This window comes from Morone saxatilis, unplaced genomic scaffold (genome assembly GCF_004916995.1).
Source record: "Morone saxatilis isolate NCDOM2014 unplaced genomic scaffold, NCSU_SB_2.0 Contig15, whole genome shotgun sequence".
Classification (NCBI taxonomy): Eukaryota; Metazoa; Chordata; class Actinopteri; family Moronidae; genus Morone; species Morone saxatilis.
The window spans coordinates 25,079,888-25,090,094 of record NW_023339707.1 but is presented as its reverse complement, the minus strand read 5'-3'; the positions used below and the strand labels follow the sequence as shown (position 1 = coordinate 25,090,094).

At 43.2% G+C, this 10,207-nt stretch overlaps 1 protein-coding gene across 2 annotated transcripts in view; it reads right to left on the bottom strand.

The window, feature by feature from the left end:
• nckap5l (NCK-associated protein 5-like) overlaps positions 1–10,207 on the bottom strand; it is a gene marked incomplete in the record, with an annotated part of 35,069 nt that overhangs the window by 15,879 nt on the left and 8,983 nt on the right. Inside the window, 2 exon segments of one of the 2 annotated variants that reach the window (XM_035656272.1) lie at positions 2,089–2,174; positions 4,412–4,752. 2 annotated transcript variants of the gene reach the window in all.

Genomic DNA, 10,207 nt, shown 5'->3' with positions numbered 1-10,207 from the left:
TGCAGTTGCATTATGGGAAATGTAGGATCTACCTGTATTTATTTAGTCACTTTTTCTTGTTTTGTTTTCTGTTTATATTTACTTCTCATCTTTATTATTATTATTTTCATTATTATTTTGTTTTGGTTTATTGTTGCTGTTGTTGTTTATTACTCTTTCACTTTAAATAAAATAAAATATAGGGAGGATATACACAAATGATTTGGAAGAGAGAAGCTAGAGCGAAAGAAAACAACTGATTAGTCGATTAATTGATTAGCTGACTGACAGAAAATTAACTGGAACGATTTTAATAAACAAATGATTTTAATTGAGTCATTTTTTAAGCAACATTTGCTGAAATCAGAGGTTTTAATTGGATTTAATCTTTGTTGGAGACGTCACTTTGAAACGCAGGATCATTCGTCACTTTTTTCTGACATTTTATAGACCGAACGACTGATTGATCAACTGAGAAAACAACCGTCACTTCAGTCAATAGTGAGAATAATCGTTGGTGCAGTCCTACCCATCACGGGGGAAGGGCGAGAGTAATGTCTGCTGTTAACCTTTCTGCATGACGGAACGCTTGCAATGAAAGTTTTTGTTTTCTGTGTCTATAAACAGAAAGAAACACAGCAGAGAATAAAAGAAATGATTCTGTAACTAATAATAAAATGAAGATAAGAGCAGCAGGTCACAGTCAGCGCTCGTCGTTCTGCTTTTGGAAATCCGCCCCCCTCAGAAGCGCAGCCACTAAACGCGACATTGCCAAGTGTAAACAAAGTGCAGCGAGGCTCGGCGCTCGCAGCTTAAAGCTCCAATCGCAGAACAAAACAGAGAGGATCATGTGTTGGCCTCGGAGCCAAGAGAGCATGTGGTGCTTTTGTTCTCTCTCAAATGGATACCTGTACATGAAAAATGTGAGCTGCAAGGACACTGCTGTGCATTCATCTGCAAACAAATAAGCAACTTGACACCAGAGGAAAACTAACATGTCATACTGTAAATAAATGGCCACGGTGTCCTTTAAACAAATTACCCACCAGCGACTGCTGCAAAGGTCTGTTTAACTTTTCATGGGTGTACACCGCAGAGAATGAAAAAATATCTACCAACGAGCCTGATCAGGAAATCAAACAGGGAAGTGTGACCAAAAGCAAGTCAACCATCAGTTCTTGTTCAGCTCAGTCAGTCAATCACATGAAGATCTTTTGGTTTTGGACAGGCTTTTGTGAAAAAACAAGCAACGGAAGACATTTTTGGACAAAACAAATAACTGATCAATCAGGAAAACAACCAAAATCGATTGAGAATGAACAAAAAAGCCCTAAAAGAATCATCACCCCGGCCTCTGGGAGACTGAGGGACATATTTCACTTTGTCCGACATTTTATAGACAAAAAAATGAATGAATGAATTGAGAGCTGGGACCCCAAATAGGGGTGGCAAAGCCTTCTTGATTTTAAGGGTTGTAAGAAGACTTAAATATGTACAGTAGGCCGATGTCTCTGCATTATGTTTCTTTCTGTTAAATTATTATTTAAGATCTAAACTTTGAAGAGCTGAACACAAACTATATTCACAGAGCCTTCAGTCTCTGGTAAACAACCTCGTCCTGCGTTAACAGAGAGAACTAACAGAACAATGGCCGAGTCTCAGGGAGAAGAAGACACTGAATTTGTCAAAAAAGAGGAAGCTTGTATCTGTAGAAGTCTATATGATAAAATAGAGAAAATACATAATACAGACAGAGCATTGTATAAATATATGAGGAAAACCTGTCTCAGATCAATATTCAGGAAATAATCTGCTCAAAATTCATCCAAATCTCTTTTTTACACAAACTTCCTGCAGTTATTGTGTTCACTGTTTGGGTCCATTGTACAGTTTATCAGCTATTCTCTACTGTTATTGTTATTATTGATATATATGAAATATACATAAAATAAGTCACTTATTGAGGGGTTGTCAGTTTACACAATGATAGAAAAAGGGTCTCTTCAGGGAAAAGGTTGGGAGCCGTTGAGATAAAGTAACTGAATTGATTCAAGTACACATTGTGAATCAGTGTTTCTTTCTAAGTGACGGCGTAATGTGCGCACTCACCTGTGGTTTCAGCTCTCGTTATGATCCTTGAAGAGGAGTCAGTCTCCTGTCAGGCGCCTCTGTCTCCCAACAACAAAACCAAGGAGCTGAGGAGAGAAAACACAGGGACACATTTTATTAATCAAACTCCCAGCTTCCCTCTTTCTGGAGGAAAAGACCTCCCGACAATCCTATTTGTGTCTCGAATCATGAGACGGAAACCACAAGGTTTCGTGTGTAATGAGATCTTGATGAGTTCGATGGCGTGAGTTTTTCAGATCGGACCAATGTCACCTCCGTTTACTGAGGCAGGCAAAGGCCGCAGCTTTCCTCCCGTCTGAGAGCGAACAGGAAACCTGGAGGAGAGGAAGACGCTCGATTTGCCCTCGGGAGATACCAGCGCTCGGCAGACGCCAGCCGCGCCAATACCACAAGCCCCCACTCCTCTATCTCGCTCTCAGCCTCTCCTCCTCTCGTCTTTCCTTTCATCTCGGAGTCATTGTAAAGTGTAATGAAAGAAAGATGGATGAATAATTCAGCAGACAGCATTTAAGAACTCTCCTTTTATGTCTTTCTGATAACGCAGGACACGCAGGCTTTACACGCCGAGTGCCATACAGTGATTTTTTTTAAGTTTTCAGTCTAATGTGGGGTTCCCCATTAAGAGAGTTCCCTGTTAATTATGTTCACTTCCTACAAAGGCTCCATTTAAAACCTAAGTGGGACGCCCCGGCTGCTGCTCTTCAGCCGGCGTTTTGTCTGATCACTTCAGCGTCGTGTTTAGGCGACGAGCTGCAGCATTAACTCTTCATTTCCAAAAGCAGTCTATAGGGTAACGCGGGCCTGATCCTTTTAGATCTTGTCAAACTGAAATGGGATTAGAGGTGTTGAGCATCTGTCCTCTCAATCTGGGTTTTAATAGAGCAAGAGCAGATGATCTGGTCTGGCAGCGTCCTCCCCCGGGTACACCTGGTCCTGGGAAGAGAAGCAGACCCTGATCTGTGATCCGAGTCATGGACCAGATCACAAAGACGGCAGATCACAGAGATCAAAAATAAGCAGCGCAAAGAGAGAGACCTCGACTGCACATCGCCAGTATTTATTTACCGCGGACGGAGTGGATGCTGGGAAAATGATCAAACGTATACATCAAATTCAGGTTTTTTCAAAGAGGTTTGGTGAGACGCTGCAGATGAGGATGAGCCGATGAGATTCATGGAATGAGGGCAAGGCTGAGGGAGGGAAAAAAAAAAAACAATTTCAAAGGCGACTCAGCTGAAGCAGAGAAGAAATGCACAAAAGCTTCTTAAATCATGTCAGTCGCACTCTTGGGGATTTGGCATAGGCAAGGCCGTCTGAGGGTATGTCAAACACCACCCTTTCCATCTGCCAATCTGGGGAAGGCGCAGATTGAAGTTCCTGCTATGTAGGCAAAGTGTGTAGGCGGGAGAAGTAAACAATGTGACAAAAGCCCCTAAATCCTCACATGGTGGATTTAAACAAGATCAGGGAAGAGTGTTTCCTCCAAAAAATGTAGGCCAAAGTCGGGGTTTCTGCAGACGCGATTGTCTGCCTCGCTAATAAAGACGCAGATGAATATCAAAGAGGAGGAGAAGATATGGGTGAGACAGAATCAGGCTGGCAGACTCCCCCCCACCCTCCTGCGCTGTTTCCTGTCTGATGTTTGGCTATATGAACCGAGACGAATCGTACACAAGCGATATTTGGGATGAGGAGCAGAGGCAGCAGAGAGGAGGAGGTGATGGGGGGAGGGGACGGATGAGAAGGGGGAAGCTCCCTTTCCCCAAAAGGACTGAAAAAGGTTGGACGTGCGCCATGTATGTTCTGAGAGCGATCAAAACTGAACACAGGGATCCCTTTCCTGAAACCTCCACACCCAGAGGAGGACACACATCCCGGGGGGGGGCCCTCCACCTCTGATACAGCACCAACTCTGTCCGACCGCCACCACCAGCGCACACAGTCGGCAGATTTACGACACATTGTTTGGTTGCGACCAAAACATTCCTACTTTTTTGCGATTCCGCTTGTGGGTTCAGCAAAGAATAAAAGCGACACAGCGAGATACTAAAGCTAACCTAAACACACACACACACACAACGGAACAAATCAAACCCTCAAACAGTCATCTCAAGTCCATTCATGTCATTAAACCTCACTGACACATCACTTCATTCTCACACCAGTAAAAAAAGATCTGCCTCACTGTGACCACAGAAACGCAGTCACACCAGGAAACAGACTGTCAGCTGGAAGAACTGAATTAGTATTTACAGATTTACAAACCCACCCCCCCTCGACAACACATTTTGGGTCAGCTCACCTTCCTCCTGCTGCCTTTTCAATCATCCAGTCAGCGCATCTGAGATCTCCTCACAGCAGAATCAAACGTAAGGCACCAAAAAAGAGAGAGAGAGAGAGAGAGAGACAGAAAGGCCACAACCTTACATTCCTGTTTTCCGGCTGCGGAGGAGAATATTTTCCTCCCTTGTTAAAAGTGCCGTCACCCTGCGAGTGTGGTGAGGAAGCCGGTTTCCTCTACGCTACAGCTAGAAAAGGCCTGTCCTTGGGCATGTGCATTGTGTGTGTGTGCCTGTGCTGTCTGCAGAGGCTGCCATGTCTCCCATTGTTCCAGGGCGAGTGAGGCAGGCTTCCTACCCCAATAGACCCTGCCTACTACAACAGCTGTGGACCAGCCCCCACCTCTCTGCTGCTCTCCTTCTCCCACTCCCCTCCTCCTCCACCTCTTCCTCCTCCTCCTCCTCCTACAACTCCTGCCTCTCTGCCGTGCTGCTGCTGCTGCTGCTGCTACTAACCATTAACCCTGCAGCTGCCGGCTCAGGCCGTAAAGAGGTGAAGAGGGGGGTTGTGTTTCAGAGGAGACCCGAGTATGTAGCGTGGACAAAGGAACGTAACAGAGAGAGGATATCCGACAGCCGGGCTGAACTGACAGGAGTTCTGTACAGAGCCATTCAGTGCCCTAGAAAGAAAACAGGCTCTGTGCTAAGAGGATTGTCTTTCTCAATCACAGTGGTAATAAGTGTCGGACTGAGTCCTGCGAGACTGCGCTGAGGAAAGCAAAGTCACTGGGAAGCAGAATCAATCCAGAACAGGAGGCTGCAACTCATGACCATGTTCCTATTATACACAGATTATTTATTGTTTGGTCTATAAAATGCTAGAAAATATAGAAATATATCATAAGGCAATATTTTATTTTTTCATATTGTGACACGTTAAAGAATATTTAAAATACATTTTTCATTCCAACTCAAACATTCAATATATCGGCCACTAATTGGTAATCAGTGAATTTTCCCCCTCTATAATCGATATCGGCCTGGGTTGGTTACGAAATGTGTTTATTTAGATATATCTTTATCTGATTTATATCGGGCTCAAACATGCAGTATTGTAGCAGGAAATCTTCATATTTAAGCAGCGAATTTATGTTATTAAAAGATTATAAAGATTTAGGGCTCGATTCATTGTTTGACATTTTTCGAGCAAGAATTCCAAATATTTGCAAGTTAAAGCTTCTCAGACAAGATAATTTGCTGCTTTTCTTTGTCGTATCTGGTTGTAAACTGAATATTTATTTTATGTATTATTTTTGGACTGACAAGCAATTTAAAAACCAGGCACCTTTTGACAAGTGCCAATCACAATTTCCTAGAACACGTCTTTTTTAATTGCTTTAAAAAATCCAAACATACTCAGTTTGTGACAAAGGATTCAGTCTTCACATCTGAGAAGCTGGAACCAGAAATATTTGACGTTTTTTGCTCGAAATATGACAAAATATTTCCAAAACTGTGATTTTTGTGAATGATTATTCGAGCCGCTGCTTGTTTCTACGATCTGCGTCGTGTCTAAACCGGTCGGCAGCATTACGGTTTAGAAAACCTCAGCACAGTGTCTAACAGTGTGGTTTATCTCTCCAGGTTTTCACCCCGTGTGACTCATCTGCTCTCCTTGTTAATGAAGCCACATCATCCTCATTCCCCCAGACATACCAGACACACTAAACCGAGTCTGATGACAAAATAACTGGGCGCCAAGGCAACAACAGCAGGAGGAAGGAAAACACGGGTTTCAGGGCTTGAATGTGGGAGGATAATACGATAAAGTAATAACGGAAGGCAAAACAACCCAGCGACTGCGTCTGAAAAAAACCCATTTTTAAAAACAAATCTATATGTACCAATTTAAAAGTTGAGCCTTTCTCAATCTGACCCTAATTGAGTCGACAAGAGACCTGACCTCAATTGACTTTGCCCCCATATCAGACTTCCTATAGTGGAAATCAAGCGCCCCGGGGTGCTCACATGAATGTCAGTTGTTTCAAGCTATTGTCATTCAGATTTGACCAAAACAGGCGAACCAGTGTGGCGAGTATTCGGCTGTCCCACATTCACAGCAGAACCTCAGTTCGTATGTCTGAACTCAGAGAAGGCTTCTAAAACTAAATGAAACTGATCAACGAATATGGAAAAATCAGGGGAAACCCAAAGACAGAATAACAGTGAATCAACTCAAATGAGCCGACTGCTGAAAAATGCACAGGTCATCACAAATTAACCACAAACACACACACAGACACACCACATCAAAAATCACCCAGATCAAAAGAGCCTGTATCCAGTGAGGATTTATCCTCTTATTAGTGACACATATGGCGGTCCTGCCCAGTCTGTCCTCATCGCCAGGCCTCTAATCTGCGTCCACCTAGTGGCTGACAAAGAGAGGAGCTGCAATGTGACCATCGCTGCCCCAACAACTCTTTATTCTCTAAGAAAGAGTGGGAACCCTGAGGACTGGAAGGCAGAGTACTGACACATAACCCCAGTTATATTCCTCCTTTGGGAATGTATTTTGGGAAGAATTAGTCCAGCTTTATAGCTATGGTAGGTGTTTATCAGCTGAGCAGAGCGAACCATGCGGCCATGCTGGTATCTCTCGCCTCACTGGAGGTCCCTGATTCCTCTGTTTCTATTGATGCCGGGTTTATGAAGTCAAGGTCCTCTAAGTCTCATCTAACCACAACAGGCCTCTGACCACAGCCCACAAGTAACAGTTCAAATTAAGTTTTACAGAAAATTCATCTTCTCTCCTATTATAGCCTATTAAAAGAAGAAGTGGAAAGTCTTTGTTTTATGTACAATTAACATCGCTGTGAATGTATTTATTAGATTAGATTTGATGCCAAAAAGTTTGTTTCATGTCTGGTAAAAGTGTCATATTGCGCAGGTTCTCCTACCAACAGTCGACTTTTCAAACAAAATATGTGAAGGGCTCAAATAAAATTAAACATTTCCAGGACAACATAGATTATTTCCAGGATTTTTGGTAATTTTAAGCAAATTCCAGGTGTATTCATGACTAAAACTAGTCTCTAAATTTCCAGGTTTTCCAGGATGTGTGAGGACTCTGTTGTCTTAAAACAGTCTTTCTTTTGCAGATTTTCTAGAGATTTGTATAACATTTTAGCTTAATTTGAATCGAAAACCCAACTGATGTCCAGGGAAGCACAAAGAGGGACTTTTATACTAAACAGACTAACTTTGGAAAATACCTGAACCGAAGATGGCTCTTATAAGATACTCTTCCTTTTATTGCCTTTAAAAGTGACTGCTGAAGAGTCACAGGAAAGGCGGAGAGAGAGCAGCAAAGGGCAAAGATTCGAACCCATAGCTGCAGCAAGGACTCATCCTTGGTACATGGTGTGCCACCTCTTCCAGGCGCTCTGAATCTCTGAAGGCTGCTAGCACTCTGGCGTATAAATGGTAAACTGACTGCTCTTATGTAGCGCTGTTTCTAGTCTTCCAACCACTCAAAGCACTTTACACTACGCGTCACATTCACACACTGATGGCAGCAGCCATGAAAGGTGCCAACTCATCAGACGAGGAAACTAAAGGGACATTTGGGGTTCAGTATCTCGCTCAAGGACGCTTCGGCGTGCAGTGGGAGGAGCTGGGGATCGAACCTTTCGAACCATCTGATTAGTGGACGACCCGCTCTGCCCCCTGAGCCACAACCACAACTGTGGCTCAGGAGTTTAGACCAAAATAGTCATGTAATAAAAAACTATGCTCAGAGTCGCTACCGCATTTCGGTGTAATTTACTGCTTCTTTCCTCGGCTGTGTCCATGTTTAACAATCTCACACACACACACACACACACACGCTACCAGATGTGTTTTTACGTATGTCTAGGCAGTGCCGTGAAACACTTCTACTTCACTGTACGTGACAACAACTCCACTAAACTACTGCACTCCTCCTGTGGCGATATTTTCAAGGATCTAGCCAACCTTTAAAACAAAAGCCCACCCTAACCGACCGGCGGTCCAAGCTTAAGGTCAGACACGTTGTCAGATCTCCTTACGGTCCGGCTGTCCTCTCCAGAGATCAGGGTATGATCCCTCAGAAGCTGTGAGGCTGTGGCAAAAGGACTGTGACAGGAGCGGGAGGCCAGCAGGAGATCTGATGAGGAGCTTTAAGTTAGGGCTGCAAGATATGGTAAAACAATCATACTGCGATGGCTATATGATTCATGATTAATGATCCTTTATGCATCATAACTTTCATTTTTACTGAAAAAAAACGACTAAAATCAGGATGATGATGACAATTTTGCCCCTTCTTTAAAGTTTGCATCCAACATAAATCCCTATCATCTCAGCGAAATGTGCTGAAACGAATATAAACACGACACAAATAAGCAGTTCATTGTTTCGGCTGGTGAAAAATATGCCGGAGAGTAAAAAAGGTTAATGCCGAACACTGAAAGCATGTGAGGAAGAGCTCCTTTAATAGCCAGTATGAACAGCAGGGAACAACTACAGCAAGCAAAAACTGATTTAATGTCCTCATGGGCATGTCAGTATTGTTTAAAGACACACAGCATGTTAACCCATCATTTAATCACCACATACAGCCAGTATATACACGCATGGAGGAGTCGGTGTCACCAGTGTGAGGCGTCACACAGCAGCACAGCGCAGGAACACTTAACTCCTCGTATGAAGCTGAATTAAGGGGTGTCGGGACTGTCATACCTCTGCTGTGTCAGGCATTAACACACAGTCATCTGTATGGCATGAATGGGACATTGAGGGACTCGCTTCCCTTCTAAGAGGGTCAAAGGCTGAGCAGGCCGACATGACCTGAATGAGAGCTGGTCACATGGTCCCCTGGAGCTAACACAAGGGAATGAGGATAACGCTCAACATAAAAGGCCTATTGTCACCCCCCACCACAACTCTTAGCCATCCACTTTCCCCCAAGTGAGTGAGGATCTTCACTAGCTGCTCAAAAAAGGCTCAGTGTGGACATAAAGAGAGGCAGAACAACGTAAAGGAGCAATAAAAGGTGTGTTAATGGAAGGTAAACCTGGCTGGAGACTAACTGCAAGAGAGTCTCACCTTCAGGCAGACATGAACCAGGACCAGGACATGTGACTAATTTGAAATTCAAACCAAACTACATGTAAAGCAGGACAGGTGACACCGTCATCACCCTGACTGACTGACACCTCTTCATCAAACACAAGTCATTCACACACACACACACACCACACACACACACACAACGCACAAGCTCCTCCTCCTGTCCCCGTTACGTAAAGAGACACAGGAAGTCCTTCAACCCCCGGACACAAAGAACAATATCACCTAAACAAACAGGATTACAGCTGAAATGTTAAGTCAATTAACCAATTAGCAGATCGACCGTAAATAAATTTTATAATCGATTTATCTTCTGCAATAAATTCTCTGTTTCTAGTTTCTCAGTTGAAAGCTTTTTAAAAAACTGGATATCTTTATGTGAATGAGTCACATTTGGCTCTGTGAAATTATAGTGAGCAATTTCTAAAGCTGAAACATTTTGGATTAGTCGATCCACAGAAATATAATATATAATAAATATAAAGTTTCTTCATTGGGAGGTTTGGCTGCTTTGTTGGGTTGGACAAAATGAGACAGCAACAGACTTTTACCATCATTTTCTGACATCTTGGAGCCCCAAAAATATGTTATTGCAACTTGCTGGTTACAGCTTTTTCTTTAAGGTTAGGGTTAACTGAGAACTTTGCAACTAACTGAACACCACT